Below are 17,626 nucleotides of genomic sequence, written 5' to 3'. Positions count from 1 at the left end.
GGGAGAACAGTCTTTTCTATGAATTGTGTTTATAAAGATCTTCCAGAAAACCATGGTGATGTAAATATGTAACTCCTGGGGTCTCCCTGGTGGCGCAGAAGTTAAATACAGAGCTATCAAGCTATTGCTAACCACTACAGCACAATTTCAATCCTGGCTGACCAGGGAGTTGACCCACATACACATCAGACCTCTCTGACCCACCCACTTCTCCCCTCAGCAGTGTATTTCATGCAGCACATCTGCCTATTCTGCTCCCTACTATGTCTCTGGTGAATACTCTTACCCCAGTGCCCCCCCCACACCTCTGGCCTACCCCCCAGTTCTTATATGCATAAGTAAATAAATCTTTAAAACATAAATAACTCCTAATGGTAGAATTTCTGTGTCTGGACACCTGAATTAAAAATTATATTCTACGACATCCCAATATCCTCAAATCATACCCCACAGAAATTTCCTTAGGCTCCCAACTCCTGAGAATAACACAAATTTGCAATAAGAAACTTAGAAGGGATAATTATTCCCATTGCATATATACCATAATAGTTACAGAAGATCCACATCTGTGGATTACTGTTGGAATATGGCATTTGACACATCTTCAAGCATTTTCCAAATTTTGAAAAACAGAAGGTAATATGGAGCAATGTAAATAGAGCTCAGTCTTTCTTGTACACCTGTTTAGGTGTATAATGAGAAGTTGTTATTTTCCATTTTTATAATTTATTCCCTAACTTTTCAGATCTGCCAGCTTCCTCCCACCACCACCTCAATGAGGGGGAGAGAATGCCTGCACCCCAGGAGAAAGCACCTGGAGTTTATTACACAGGGTGTCTGGAAGCCCTTGCTTTTCTACTCTGGACACATTAAGAAGGGACAGATGACAATGGAGTAGAGTGATTTACAGAAAGATGGTTTTACAATAAAATACTGACCCCAGTTTTAACAGCATATGTTGGCTCCTGCGTCCTGGAGTAGTGAAATAAAAACTAAATAGGAAAACAACAGCAACAACACTAATTTTAGTACTAAATATCAGCTGCTACAGATACAGAAACCATGTGCCCTGTTGGTAGCTAGGAGGGACTCACCCTTTTGTATATGTCTTGATTATCCTGGAAAGAGAATTTTGAGGGTATATTAGTGAACTTTTACTGGGGCAGGCAATGATGAGGTTTTTAGCATACATTATACCAGGACCTTGCCAGTGTATCTAATACAATAAAATGGCAAAAATGAAGTCCAGTGTCTTACATAAGAATGTTGCCAGCAATGCATCATTAATTTAAAACTTAACCTTATTTTACCTTTCAATCAATATCTAGTAGAAAAACAAACTGTATTCATAGAAGCAATATCCTAATCAATTCCAAGACAACTATTTGACTAAATGGTGGGAAACATTTCATTTGCTCTTGTGTGTATTCACTTTTTAGGTTGACTCAAACTGATCACTTTCTGTTCCCCAAAATCTTCTCACATGAATCTTCACTGCAGAAAGACCAGATTTTAATTTCCTTGGTACTCTAAGCCTTGTTAGCATACCAGTTTACCCTTTATTTGCACAAGTGACAGACCTGGGAAAAGCTATATAGATAATATATCCTACTCAAAAATATGCTCTGAAAAAGGCATCCTACACAAGGATAGCACAGGTTTCCATGTCTATATTCATAAAATCTAGTATGTTTCATACTAGATGAAACATAGTATAGAATTATAGATATTATAAAATACACAATTATTGTGTATATATGTATAGATGACACTGATAATTATAAGAATAAATATGCATTACTAATTTTTATGGTAATTTATACTTGAGAAATTCACTTATCTCCTAAAATGATGCACTTGCTGCACATTTACACACACACACTTCTGTAGATAGTGAAAACTGGGTCAACTGTGGCATAAACATGGGAACTGTTCTAATTAAAATATTAATTAAAAATTAGTGCCATATGTAAACTAATGTCTTCACCTTAGGTTGTCTAGGAAGAGTTGTCCAATATGCCAGCCGCTGAAAAATGAGAGGAACATGTAAGTTCCTAAGTCAATAGAATTCTGTTAAAACACATATAAAATTATTAATTCTTTCATTTATGAACCTTGTATTATCTTCTTGCACAGTGGCAGTGAATTTCAATACAACTCTCAAAATATCTTAAATGAGGCCATGAAATGGCAGGCAGTGAGTTGCTATTGCAGCGAAGAATCTGATCTTAAAATAGTGTAAGGAAACTTTATCCACATATTCTTTTGAAGGCCAACACTAAATATTTTTCACTACTGCACAACAGCATACCTCAAGCTGTACAATATCCAAGCCATCTGGAGGATCAGCTAAAGGTCTAGGAACTCCTATTGTGAGAAATCATAAAAATATCAGTGAGGAGAAAAGATATTAACTTTTAAGTCTTTGTCATGAAAAACATACTGAGATTCTATCAATACTATATAATCAAAGAGATTTACAAAAAAGAAAACTCACACTTCTACCTACCATTAGCAATCTGAAATTTATAGCAAAATTAATTTTTAAATACGGATTTTTTTTTATTCACCAGGAGTTAGCAGCATAATAAGAGTTAGCATCTCAGAAAAGAGGGGAGAAATGCCTAGGCAACAATACAAATAATTTTGTATTTTCATGGAATTTATGAGGTTAGAACATCAACAAAGTATCAGAATCAGACATGGAATTTTTTTTTTAGACATGGACCTTTTAAGAAATATGGATATCTGTCTCTCTACTTCATCAAACTCTTAAGAGGTATATTCTTGGAGGGTTGATGTCAGCAGGCAACTGGACCCTGTACAAGTAATTCTTAATCTTATCCAAATGAGGTCTTCATCTCATTTATATGTAATACAACACTTGGAGGACTAGCTTATCCTACAATTTAAAGTATTAGTTGGGTAAGTCAAAACAAGATGAAATTAAATGGAGTAAATATGAGGCCTTGTACTTAGATTTCTTTTTAAATATGGGGCACGAGATCTCCAGATCAAAGGTAGTATGTGTGTATTTTTAATTATTAAGTAATATTTTGTTCTCTATAATCTCTCTCTGAGTCAAGAAAAAGCTTGAAAAACTTTGTGTTATATTCATTAACAGTGTCCTGTCTTTGAAAAGTGCTAGTCCTACTTGATATGATAGACTGTGTTGAAGAAAGTGTTTAAGAAACTGACAGATCTCCCCATAGTTTGTTGTTGTTGTTTTGCAAATAGGAAAATTAAGATGTGTGTGTAGACTGCTTCCATATTTTAAGGACTGTCTTAAATCTTATTATTTCTATAAATCCCCCAAAGGACAGAACTAGGGCTAACAGTTAGAAGTTACATATGATCAAACTTCATCTTAAGGTAAAAAAGGTTTTTAAAAATTGGACCAATTCAAAATGCAAAGTAATTCAAATAAATTCTATAAGTATTCATTAAGAGGTTCTTTGTTAACAATATAATAACAAATACCATAAGTATCTTAGCCTCAGAGAATATTCATTAGGAAAAAGAATGTGGATATAAGTATATAGACAGATAAAATATAATAAGACATTTCAAGAAGAGTGGTTTAAACAAGATCCTATTGGAGGAACTGGCTTCCTTAGATTGGTCGAGAATTGGATCTTAGTGAAAGTAATCAAATAAGAAACCCATAGAGGTAAACTCTGTTCTCCATGTTAAAACTACATGGCCTAATGGCATCTTAAAAAGCCTATATATTGAAACTACATTACCAGATGTGATATAACAAATGTAGATTGAAATATATTTCTGTTTGAATATATTTTCAAAGAATTTTTAACTCCCCTAAATTCAAATTCTATGGAAGAAACTAAAACTTTGAAATATCTGTTTCCAATCACAGCTGTTTCATTTCCATATTTTTTCCTGAATCATATGGTGTTAACTGGATATGAATAATGGATTTGCATGTGAATAATGGACCCCACATCCCACCCCTAATTACCTATAAATACATCAGAAAGTTGGTGAAGGCATGGCCTTGTAAGGTCAGCACCTTGGAGAGCGCACCACTCACAAACACTTGGAGCTTCTGCTTCACTGCTCTCCTGCCTTCCACGAATCCACAGGAAAAGCTAAGTAAGAAGAGACTCCTCTCCCACTATGTGCACTTACCCATGCCTCCCCAACTGGCCCTCAGTCCTTAGTCTTTGGGACTGTAAACTCAATTTTATGTTCCTTGTTTTCCTTTCTTCACGATTCTGGAAACACAAGTGGCTAAGATGTTGGAAGTCACCCTAGCTGACTTCTCTCATAGTTCAGGGACACATTTTGGGAGACCCCTGTGGCAGAAACTTCAAAGACAGTCCTCTGGGAAAGTTGCCTCCTTTAGCAAAGGGCTGCAGCATTTAGCTCTGTCCACTCTCTCTTAAAGGTTAAAGACAAATAGGAAGCCGGAAATAGAGAGTGTGAAAATAGGGGTAGGAGAGAAAATAAAATATAACTCACTTCAAAGCTGCCATGAAGGATTCAGTTCTATTTCTTAGTTAGATCTGAAAACAAGTGGCAACCTTACCTGAGGAAGGAATCTGTAGCATGCAGAAGCAGTAGATGGCCATGATGGAAGGAAATTGGGGGAGATGTTTCATCTTCAAAGTCCTACTTTTTTCTGGTCATGGATGTGTGCTGCTAGGATAGAAATGGAGCATTTCCCCAGGTTCTGCAGGCAGAGGCAGCCCTTCAACCTATGTGTCATCTGCCCAGTGGAAAAGGTGCCTTTATTTACAACACCCTGGAGCCCATTTGACTGAACACCAATCAGTTTTGCACAGGAGGACTTCAGCTTTCTCATAAATGTCACGCTGGGGCCCTATTTGTAGAATAATATCTTCCTGGTGGAGGTATTGTAGAACCATATTTTTCAAGCCAGCAATAAAAATAAAAAGTGGAGAATTGTAATTGTTATTCTATTGTGGTTTGAGAAACATTCCTGACTCAAGAAAGGGCTTTTTCTGTCTTTTTAATCAAAGAACTGAACATAAATCTATAGACACTTGCGTGATGAAATCTTATTTCTAAGAAATCATTTATTTTCAACCATTAACAAAAGATGTTTTGTAGACTTTGGTACATCTGAGAAGAACACAGTTTGGGGCCTTGGATATAACATTATGAGAAACTAAAAGGTTCAATTAAGATTCAGGTTTTTTCTACATCATTGGACATAAAAATTAGACTTTTTAGAGTTTATTAAAATTAAGTATTTCAAGTTAAGTTAGTAGTCAAGAAAGCATGACCATGTTAATAATAAAATTATTTAATCTACTAAACTCTTATTTGTTTAAGGCATTTCATATCATTGCTTCAGATAACAGTCATAGGCACCCATGAGAAGTGATTATCCTTATTATTGAATGGGGAAATTTAGGCTGGAAGAGATTAAGGAAATTATCCAAGGTCACTAAGTCATCTAAAATATAGGGTTGATATTTGGACTCAAGGTGTCTGAAACTAGTTATTTCTGGAAGAGTGTGGGATTTTAGTGAATAAACAATACACACACACATGCACACACACAATACACTTGAGTTTGGATAGGGGATAAAAAGAAGAAAGAAAGGATGCTATTTCTTACAGAAAGAGTAATATTTATGGCATATATAAAAATACAGATTGTGTTGTATACATCTTTGATTTTTAAGGACTAAGCTGTAATTAACATTGAATGCAATCAATGTGCCTAAAATATATCATTGCTATACCTAAGTAATCTTACATAATATTTTTAAAAGATTTGTTTATTTCTGCAAGTAAGAACTGAGGTACAGGCCAGAGGTTGGGGGGGATAAAAAGATTCACCAGAGATAGAGTGAGGAACAGAACAGGCAGATTGATTGACATACACTGGTGAGAAGAGCAGTGGGGGAGAGGTCTGCTGTGTCGTGTGGATCAGCTCCCTGGCTACAGTGTCTGTGGATAGCTTTATTTTACTGTGTTTTAACCCCTTGTGCCACAAGAAGGCCCCAATCTTACATAATAATTTTAAATGAATGAATCTTTTTTTAAAAGTTTATTTATTCAGAACTGGGGTGCAAGCCAGAGTTACAGGGGTGGTGAGAGATTTCAATAGATAGAGAGAGGGGAGCTGAACAGGTAGATAGACAAAGTACACGGCTGAGGGGGGCAGCAGGTGGGTCAGGAGAGGTCTGCCGCGCCATATGGGTCACCTCTGAGGCTGGGGATCAAACTTGCGCTGAAGGGGCTATGGCTAGCTTGCAGTGGTGCGTCCTAACCCATTGCGCCACCAGGGAGGGCCCTGAATGAATCTTTTTATAGAATAATTTTGGGTGGGAGTATTCCAATTCATTGCCAGGTAGGATTATGAATGATTTTAGAGCCATAATATTTTGTCTAATTCCTTGAACCAACAAGGAATAGAAATTTCTGTTTATTATAGTATCTGCCACTTCAGTTCAATGATACAATCATATAATCTATACTCCTTTGTTTAAAAATTGAATTATTTTACTTGGTATAATTAAACAAATTCATACTGCTGCATTATCAATCATTTGTTCCTTTCTATTGCTACATAGTTGTATATTAATATCACAGTTTGTTTCTCCATTCACTTTTTGACAAATATTTGGGTTTCTAATTTTCAGATATAACAAATAAAGCTGTTATGACTCTTAGTATTTAGTCTTTGTATGGACATTTATTTCCATTTCTCTTAGGTAAATACTTAGGTGTAGGATGACTTGGTCATAGGGTAATTTTATACCTAACTTTTTAAGAAACAGTCGAACAGTTTTCCAAATTTATATTATTTTATATTCCCATCAGCAGTGCATAAGAATTCCAGTTGATATATATCCTAGTTGAAACTTGATATAGCTAATGTTTTTTTTTATTTTAACTATTCTAGTTTTTCTAATACTTTTGTAACCATTGCCCTTGATTAAAGTTCCTCTGTTTAAAATACCATGAGTGATTTAACTTTCCTGTTGGATGATGACTCAGTATAATTATTGAATGACTCAACTTTCAATATGTGTGAGATGAATGAATGAATGAATGAATGACACTGAAAGAAAAACTCTCAGGACTATGAAAAGAAGAACACTTAAGAATCATCTATAAACAGGCAAAGGCCATGATTAAATAAAAATATAAAGATTTTATTTGATGTATAAACATAGGACAGAAACAACTAATCTCAACCAAACGTATAGGGGAGGTTCAGAGGTATTAAATGGAAAATGTTTAAGGGTAAGAGAAAAGCTGATATTTGAAATAAAAACTAAGTAATGGAAAAATATAGATGAAGGCTAGTAATTTAGCAAGAAAGAAAGCAAATAGAAATGGGGATTAATTGCAATGATGATGATTTATATCAAATGGACTTTACGTAAGGACAAATTTGAAAACGGAGGGGTTTCTTGGGCCCAATTAGAATAAGAATTTTGCTGAAAGCCAGAAAATCTAAACAGCTTGCACTAAACTCTGAACAGTCTATCAACAAAGTGTACTCATTATTGAAAAACCAAGGCTCTGAGTGGCCCACATGCCCCAGAACAGGCACGGGAGTGGGAATGGTGGGTCTGGCAGTTACAGTGGCAACTGGTTCTAATGGCTTTCCCCGCCCATAATTTCTGGACAGATTGGGTGATGGAACGAGTTGATTTTCTATAGGAAGACACATAATTCCTTCTCTTCAGTGGTTCAGGAACTAGAGAAGACTGAAGGATCAGGAAAGGGGATGGTTCTTACTTGGGACATGGAGCAGCCTGAAAGAGCACCTCCTCTTTTCAACCTCACCATTTATTAGTTGACGTGGCTGCCCAGCCTGTCTAAACTGGCTTCCTATGTATTCTTTCTGCTTCTCCCACTACTTTTTTTTTTAAAAGATTTATTTATTTATTCATACAGAACTGGGGTACAGGCCAGAAATGCGAGGGTGATAAGATTCACCAGAGACAGAGTGGGGAGCAGAACAGGCAGATCGACGAAGTACACCACCGAGGGGAGCAGCAGCGGGCGGGTCAGGAGAGGTCTGCCGCACCATGTGGTCACCTCCGGGGCAGGCGGAGATCGAACTCATGCAGAAGTGGCTTTAGCTTCTTAATACTGTGCTTTAACCCGCTGTGCCACCAGGGAGGGCCCTCTCCTCCTATTTTTAAGCAGTGTATGTGCTTAATGGAGTATGGAGGCAGTGCCTTTTAGTTCTGTTTCTCTTACATGGCACTGAGAACAATGACAGTCATTCACTCATTTATTCAAACAACATAATACTATTGGACTCTTGCTATATGCCAGGCACCAGGCATAGGAAGATGGGTAGCACATAAGCCCTTAGTCAACTCAGAGTGGTTCAGTGTAGCAAGAAAGATGGTCACATCCTTGATTCCCTTTGAGTATATGTGAGAAAGGCTGTGATTTCAGAAGGAAACAGGGAAGTCTCTATAGCCAAATTGGCTTTGTCAGGGGGGTTATGGGACAAATGGGAGTTTTCTAAGCAGAGCAGGCGGAATACAGGAAATAGGGATATAAGAGGTACAGATAAAGCATTAGAGAAAGAATGAAAATTGTAATGTCAGAAGTTGGGGACAGAGGCATTGCTGACAGTTGCAGTGTGAGTGATAGCTCTGACATCTTTGGGGATGTGGTTTGGACTGTGACAAAGATGTTAGAGTGAAGGCACAGTGGAAACAAGCTTGTCAGGCCTCAGACCTGTAGAGAGAGCAGTAAAAGAGTGGTGTCGTTTTTATCATCTTACTCTCCATGTCTGTCAAAGAAGCTGCCCACCACCAGCTGGGTTGCCTCTGATGGGACAGGGTGTGAGAAGGAAGAAGAAACCACTGGTTAAAAATGGGCTGAGGCCCTCCCTGGTGGTGCAGCGGATTAAAGCACAGCACTGAGAAGCTAAAACCACTTCCCCATGAGTTTGATCCTCGTCTGCCCCGGAGGTGACCACATGGTGCAGCAGACCTCCCCTGACCTACCCGCTGCTCCCCTCAGCAGTGTACTTCATCGATCTGCCTGTTCTGCTCCCCACTCTGTCTCTGGTGAAGCCTCTCGCCGCCCCTGAGCCTCTGGCCTGTACCTCAGTTCTGCATGTGCAAATTAATAAATCTTAAAAAAAAAAAAAAGGGCTGATGTAGAATGCTGTATTTGAAGAGCTGGATAGCTCATTTCAGAAGTGGGATGTATATTTTGTAATCAGGAAATCACCAATGTTTGAAAGCAGGGGACGGGGGGGGGGGGAGGGAGGGAGTCTAACCCAGCTGTGTCTACAGTGGAAACTCATTTGAGAAATGATGCCTGAAGTGGGATATCTGCTAGGAGGCACCTGCAGGTGAAAGGTAGCGAGGATCAAATCTGTGGCATGTTACTAGGAATGGAAAGGAAGTGGTGGGCTCAGACATTTTAACAGGAGCATTGACAGGAGTTGGGGATAACTGTCTCTAACGTTAAAGGTTTCTGTAAGTCGAGAGCTTAAGAGCCTGGATATAAGGAAGAGTTTTATAGTCAGTTAAGGGTGAGTGTGTCTGCAGACAAAGGAGAGGAGGGGTCACAGCACAGGGTGGTGGCACAAGCCCAGGGAGGGGTGTCTCCTGGGCCTCTGAAATAGGATGGACTGAGGTCAAGACACATACAAGTCTGGAAGAGGCAGGAAGGAATTTAAGCAGCGTACCTGATAGAGAACCTCTACTTTCCTTGGAAAGGACAGGCTAAGTTGCCTACTTGGAACTTGGTGGGAAGATACAAGGGTATCTTAAATTCCAAAGCTCTCATCTTCTATATTCAATTTATTAAATTCTCTTTCTCATCCTGTATATTTTCAGTTTTAAATATTTTTAATAAAGCAAACTTGCTTTATTCCTTTATTAAATATTTTTAATAAAGCAAACTTGCTTTATTCCTCACAGTGCTAAGTGATAAAAATCCAGGCCTTGAAATAATAGATGCTTCTAATTGCTGGTGAAAGAAGTCTCAGTTAAGAAGAAAAATATCCCCTTTTTCCTAACGAAAATGAAGTGAAAACTCAAAGAAATGTTATTTTAAAATTTTAAAGATTTATTTATTGGGCCCTCCCTGGTGGTGCAACAGGTTAAAGCACTGCACTGCAAGCAAACCACAGACTCTTCAGTGCAAGTTTGATTCCCAGCCCCGGAGTTGACCCACAGGGCACGGCAGACCTCTCCTGACCTGCCTGCTGCTCCCTTCAGTAGTGGACTTCGTCAGTTAGCCTGTTCTGCTCCCCACTCTGTCTCTGGTGAATCCTCTCACTACCCCTGAAACTCTGACCTGTACCGCAGTTCTGTATGCATCAATAAATAAATCTTAAAAAATAAAAGAAAAAAGAGATTTATTTATTGAAGCATACAAGAATTAGGGTATGGGCCAGAGGTCCAGGGGCAGTGAGAGAATTCACCAGAGATAAAGTGGGGAGCAGAACAGGCAGATCCACTGAAACACACTGCTGAGGGGAGCAGTGGGCGGGTCAGGAGAGGTCTGCCATGCCATGGGGGTCACCTCCCTGGCCAGGGATTGAACTTGTGCTGCAGTAACTATGGACAGCATCATAGTGCTGTGCTTCAACCCATTATGCCACCAGGGAGGGCCCAGAAATGTCACTTTATATCATATAAATATTGTTGGCAATGCCACTTCTAACACAGGAATAATAAAACATCTGAACTTCAGAGATTGCTGCAACGGCTTATGGAAATAACTGGAAGCTCCAACTAAGGTGATAATCTTTTTTTTTTTTAAGATTTATTTATTCATACAGAACTGGTGTACAGGCCAGAGATGCGGAGGGTGAGAAGATTCACCAGGGACAGAGTGGGGAGCAGAACAGGCAGATCGACGAAGCACACTGCTGAGGGGAGCAGCAGGCGGGTCAGGAGAGGTCTGCCATGCCATGTGGTCACCTCCGGGGCAGGCGGGAATCGAACACATGCGGAAGTGGCTTAAGCTCCTTAGTGCTGTGCTTTAACCCGCTGCGCCACCAGGGAGGGCCAAAGATGATAATCTTAATTGATCTTTAAAATGTGATGCTCTGGTAATGTTCCATTGAATTCTGTTTCCTGAAAGTCATACCCATTGCTGAGGAAACCCTATGGGAATGAGAAAATGGCTAATGTCCGAGTGAAGGTTGGCGCAGTCAATTTGCGCAGAGCCGCCTCACCTCTGGGTCATTCTTCAACTCTGTGCAGCTCAAGGGCTGGGAGAGGAAAGTGGAGAAAGCACAAGGAGATGTGGAGAGGGCTAGAGAACCTTCTCTTTCTGATCAGACTTTTGATGAGGAGCTAGGCCACCTCTGAAAGTCATCTGGACACTGAAAGGAGGAAAGAGCTCCCCTCTCCTTTGCATTCTTGTGGCTATTTTGAAAGCCATCAGCAAGGTTGTCTGATGCACAGACTGTGGGCTCTATGTTTTCAGAAAGGAGCTGCATATCTGCCTCAGCTGGATGTCCTTTCTCTCTGAGTCACTTTCCTTATAGTGGTGACATTGTCTCAGAGACGCAGTCATTCCTTTGCTTAAAGCCTTCTGTGAGGTACTAGATGGATTTAAGGGAGTGGAAAGAAGTTAAATAACCCCTGTGGAAATAGGTCACTAGCTTTGTGGGGAACACATACTACCATAGGTCATTAGCTTTGTGGGGAACACATACTACCATAATTTGTAACTACCTAGGGAAATGGATCCGTCTGAGTATGGGAGGAAAGTGCTGGACCCCATTCCTGAAAAGTGCCCAGGCATATAAGTGTACCCAATTTTTCATGTCATGTTGGGGGTTCAGTCACAGAGTTCTCTCCATAGTTCTTTTCTGAGCCCCCACCACAGATAGCCATGGATCTGCAGAGGAATGTGTTCTTCTGAACACAGAACACAGGCTTCAGGAACACATGCAGTAATGTATGGAAATGCAAGTTCCTGAGGCCAACACTAGGCTTTGCAGTTAGGATCACTGGGTGTGGTGCCCAGGAATCAGCAGTTTAAACAAATTTCTGGGGGCTGAAGGGGGAATTGTCTTTCCATAGGGCTAGTTAGGTTGCAGCCTGAGTTAGAGAACCCTGCCACTATGTTCAGGCATCCAGGTTGAAGATCTTAGCTGTAGAAGAAATAGGCAATTTCTCTTATTTAATTGACAGCTCATCTTCAGCCTATTTGGGACTCTTTTTGTCTTCAGTCAGCATGACCCTTGATTCTTCTCATGCCATCAACTTGGAGATCCTCAGGACACACAAAGGTATGCTTATATTGATTCTGGATATACGCATAGGTAAATATTACACCAGATAAACTCCAAAAGTCATTGACATGGTCTCGGGTGACCTGTAGCAAGCACAGCCTGTCTCCAACACAGCTGCTGGCTTCCATATGATCTGTCCACAGTCATCTGTATGTGTACAAATATCATCTTCACCTGCTTCAGCAGCCCTGGCACTTGGGAAGTACAAGAAGGCTTTGATGACTAAAATTTGCCATTTGGAGAAGCAGAGTGCAAATAATCCCCAGACACTGCTGGCTGCTCTGCTCTGAGAACATCCTGCCTTTTTATTTTATGACCCATTATGAGTCTTTCTCATGGTTTTCTAGCTTCCTGTTAGTTATATGTCACAAGCTCATGAGTTTTTCATTCTACGGCCATACTTTAACACCATGTAAAAATGCCCTCCTTCAGGATTCTGCTTATTTAAATATCCATCATAACACTATAGGAAAATGATTCCTAGAAGGTACCAACCAAGTGATCAGGTAGTAAAGTTGGACCTTGATAACACATTTATAAGAAATGAGGAATTTATGTACAAATATAGATTAATATATATGCTATAAATTAATGCTAGTTAATAACTATATAGTGCTTACTATGTGCTGGGCAGATGTTCAACATGCATGAAGGTACTTTATTCTAACAATCACCTGGTAGTTACAAAGGAGTTCTATTATACATTTTCATCCTACAGATGGGGAAACTGACATGAAGGATTTAGAAAACTTGTTTGATATTGCACAACCGGTAATGGGAAAGGGTCTGAACAAGTAATTCAGAGAAGATGACATTTCAATAGACTATCAGTAGAGTAATTCACATTAAGACTATTAAATACTATTTCATTGAAATCAGATTGGCAAAAATAAAAAAAAATATGACAATATCATGACTGAGAAGTGGTGGACAAGAAAATTAATGCAATTCCTTTGGAAGTAACTTGGGAATATATAGAAAAATTGAGAATATAGACCCCACAATGCCTTACATGTAGGTATGTCCCCTAGAGAAACTCTTGTGTACACAGGAGACATGAGCAAAGCTACATAAATGTCCATCACTGGGGAGTCGGTAGAAATTGAGGGTTAGACATACAATGGAATGCTGTACAGAAATAAATGAGATAAGTGAATTCATTCTGTTGCTAAGAGACCAGGCTGAGCCGCCCACCACTCACAAGACAAATACAAGAGACAAGAGCTGGGCTAGGAAAGCTAGGCTCATTCAGAAAACCAGTATTCTGAGGAAATAGTGGATTTGCACATCCTCCCCTCTTGGGGTTTAGGGTAGGCTTTATGCAGTTGTTGTTTTATTGATAAAGAAACCTTGGTTTTAAATGTTGCTTGTGTTTTAGAGGTGTAGGATCTCCAGCACCTGCCCACCCCTCTCCCCATCTGCTGGTGGTAGTACTATACCACACCCACCAGCATAACACCCGTAGGGTTTTTATAAGGGTATCTTGAGTCAGCCTGATATCAGCCTGACTGTTCAGGTTACTACTGTTATCTTTAGTCTTTTGGATGTGTTTCCCACATTTTTGTAGCTCAGTTATTGCACTGTTACTAGGGGTTCTGGCTCATATCTCTGTTATTCAGCTGTCAATAGCAATGCAGTTGCTTAAGACTTCCTAGTATTGTAGGGCAACCCCAATGTAAAATGATTGGTTGGCTCGACTGTGGGTCTTCATCTGTGTGCTTAAATGGGCTTATGAGATGCACTGCCAGCACACACAAAGGGTTAGTAAAGGGTTTATTTGCAAAAGTGGGAGACAAAGGAATGACTCAGGGAGAAAGAGCTGAATTGGTGAATGTGTCCTAATAGTTCCTCTGATCTGGGACCCCAACAGCACACTGAAAGCTGGTAAAAAAAAAACCAAGTTTCCCCTGAGGCCCACATGTCTGGCTATTTTCCAAACCTGGTTGCTTAACTCCACTCTGGTTCCCAGCTATCCTCCCTTTGGTGGTGGTGATCTTACGGGGTTTGTCGTCCTTGGTGTCTTGGATCTCTTTGTTCTGGGATGGGGTGGAGTGTTTGTAGAGTTTGTTCAGGACATCCTTTCCCCACCAACACCAGGGGAATTAAAATGTTAGTGGTTTAAGGGATACCAATAAGTATTCTAAAAGTAATGACGATGGTTAATTGAAGCAGAGGGCTTCCTCCCCAGGTTGTATTTTGGTTTTGTGCTTTCAGTTCTATATGTGTCTTTATAAGTCAACTTTAAAAGCCCAATTTGCATGAAAATGCTTAGTGTTTTCAATTGTACATAGTGGGAAGGATAAAGAAAAGTGTCTCTGCATTGAGCATTATATATAAAATAGAAGACTCTGAAAAGCAGAGGGGAGAAAGCAGAATAAATGGGACACTCAGAACCTAGAGAATGACATGGGAGTGTGCTTTTGGGTTTTCTTTTTGCCTCAGCTCTCCCAGAGTGGAACAACCCAGAAACACCAATGAATATAGATCAAAGCACTAACAAAGCCCTGCCTTTTATATCTCAAAGAATAAAAAAAAAAAAGTCAGCTTTGTAAGACAGAAAACATTTAGAAATTCTAGTACAACATCACAGAAAATACTATTGCCCCAGCCTAACCCCAGCAAGCAAGGCTAAATAGGAAGCCCAGGCTTTTACCCTTATAGGATTTGACAAGGTGTCCAACCAAACTGATGTGGTAATGTCAGAAAAGACAGAATAGGGAGCCAGGAATTTCACCTCCACTGGGTGGGAACAGACCCACTCTATGGTGTCAGCAGGGGCATTCCTGTGGTGCGAATTCCCAGCCCACTCACCTCCCATTCCCTATGGGCTGGTGTCAGAGAAAGTCTAGTGGAGCATGAAAGCCTCTCTGTGCTGTCAGTGAGGACCACAAGGGAGTAGTAACAAAGCACTGCCAATCACCCAACCAGGAAAGCATCAATGAAGAACTAGACGGGGAATCAGAACTGTGACAGTTACCCTGCAGATATGAGGTGTCACCCCATGGGGGATGTCAGTGGAGGCCAAGTAGTGAGCCTCCAGCTGGTAGTAACCTCCACCTCCAGCTGGTAGTAACAGGTGCTCCCTCACTTTCCTACTATAGAGCAATGTAAAAAATACCTGCTAAAATTAAAAATTTAAAAAGAATCAAAAATTGTTCAACATTGAACAATTTCTTAAAAATACAACTGTAAAATGAGTAAAAGACATGAAAGAGTCCTTTCAATAAAGAGGATGTGCTAATGCCAACTCAGCACAGGCCAGTGTTCAATGTTTTTAGCCAAGAAGGAAGACAGGAATCATGTATGAGAGTTGGCATTTGTAGGAAGTAGATAGAGTAGAAACTGTTTTCAGGGAATTTACATGGACTAGGACAAAGCGCTTAGACATGGAGACCAGAGGTTTGGTTTCAAAAACAATTCAATGTCCATCCATCCCAAATTATTTCTAAGTATTTAGACAAGAAAAACAAACAAACAAACAAAACTATTGACTAGTCCCAGGAAAAAACAAAACCAAACAGAACCATGAGACTATTGAGGGCCAGGCCCCAAAGCATGTCCAGACATGCAAGTATGTTGGGGCTGTGAAACCCACAGCCCAGAAGAAATGAAACCACCCAGCAAGCCACTCCCAGGGTTGAAATTTCACCAATTACCGCTTGACAAACTCTTCACCAATCAGAACTGCACTGACTGAAACCTTCATGTACATACAGGGGCTCAAGCCCCACCCCCTGGCCTATACAAGCATGTTCCTCCTGCTGCTCCTTGGGCATGATCGCAACTGCCTGGTGAGTTTATATCGCATAGACTACAGTTTTGCAGCTCCCAGTGAATAAATAAGCGTTTGCTGTAAATCTAGCACTGTAACATTTCTGCTGTAATACTGGAACTATAAAGCAAGAGCTGTACATGGTTACCCCTACTGTAAGGCACTGTAAGGGGACTGCTACCGGGGAGAACTTGCTCCTTGTATATGATGTCCCTTCAAGTCCTTCAGGAGAAGGCAAATGTTTGTCTAACATACAGGTTTGTCAGTGAGACAGCTCAATAACCCTTGGAATGAACAAATAAAAGGCCAAGGAAACCCATCTTGAAACTACTATGGTAGGACCCTCCCTGCTGCCGCAACGGGCCAAAGCACAGCACTATAAGCTGGCCACAGCCGCCTCAGTGCGAGTTTGATCTCCAAAGTGGAGGTGACCACATGGCGCAGCAGACCTCTCCTGACCCGCCCGCTGCTCCCCTCAGCAGTGTACGATCTGCCTGTTCTGCTCCCCACTCTGTCTCTGGTGAATCCTCTCACCGCTCCTGTACCTCTGGTCTGTACCCCAGTTCTGTATGCACAAATAAATAAATCTTTAAAAAAAAAACTATAATGGTAATCATGTTAAAATGAAATTCTAAAATGGTGAGCCCCACCAATATTATATTTTAACTCATTAAAGAGGACCAATGAGAAACACAATAAAAAATGGTTCCCTGAAAACTTTTTATAGTTTTATATGTCAAGTGTACAGTGCATATGTAACATCTCTATTTCACTCATTTGCTAGATGGATGTAGTCAACAAGTAGGTTAGATCAAAGCAAAACTAGTTTACATTTTCCAGGACAATAAAATCCCCAAGAACTTTGGGATTGCTTCCTCTGCCAGGCTCTAATATCCTGAAGCCTTATCTACTTCCATGGGTTAAGAAGTTGCACTTTTCCTTTCGAATTAATGTTTTTGGGTAGATTCCTAGAAGTGGGCTTGCTGGGACATAGGGAAATTTTATGGGGACCATGCCTGAGAGCAGAAGTCAAATATTGTACAAAAATGAACCACGATGTGAAATATATATAAGTATTTTAAAAATAAATTTTAATAAAAAAATAAAGTCATTTAAAAAAGTTTTTAAACCAACTTTTTAAGTGGTTCTGAACCGCTTCTCAGCCTTTTGGCTAAGATCAAGTGCTAAGTAAGTTGTTCTGGCCTTCATGGGTTCTGCTATACCTGAGACCATCAGCAGAGGGGGTGGGGTGGGGCTCTATCAAGAATAGAGGGTCCTGCCTTTACTGGGTAAGCTAATTAGAAAATATTAGAAAATACAATTTTCCCTTTTCCTCTTTCGCATTTTGCTAAGTTTTGGATTCTTTTTTTTTTTTCTTTTCGTTCCCCAATACCCGAGGGCGAGACCTGGTGACATTCGGCTTTGGCATGGACGCGCGTCTCTGCAATCTTCTGGACTGTGATTCGTTTTCCATGGGGAGAAGCGACACGCGAGGGCCAGGCGGGAGACTGGGCGGCGCGTCCGCCGGGGAGACCGGGTCATGGGGTCCATTGGCCGCGCCTCTCTGCGCCTCCCCGCGTCTCCCCGCAGCCCGGGAGGCGCGCGCAGGGGCGGGG

The 17,626-nt window shown here is 40.3% G+C and overlaps 1 protein-coding gene across 1 annotated transcript in view; it reads left to right on the top strand.

Annotated features, from left to right (window-relative positions):
- Positions 1 to 17,626, top strand: part of CHST10 (carbohydrate sulfotransferase 10) — a 50,704-nt gene that overhangs the window by 12,502 nt on the left and 20,576 nt on the right. The window lies entirely within an intron of this gene.

This window comes from Condylura cristata, unplaced genomic scaffold (genome assembly GCF_000260355.1).
Source record: "Condylura cristata isolate star-nosed mole 26May11 unplaced genomic scaffold, ConCri1.0 scaffold00020, whole genome shotgun sequence".
Lineage (NCBI taxonomy): Eukaryota > Metazoa > Chordata > Mammalia > Eulipotyphla > Talpidae > Condylura > Condylura cristata.
This window is presented reverse-complemented; position numbering and strand designations above follow the sequence as displayed.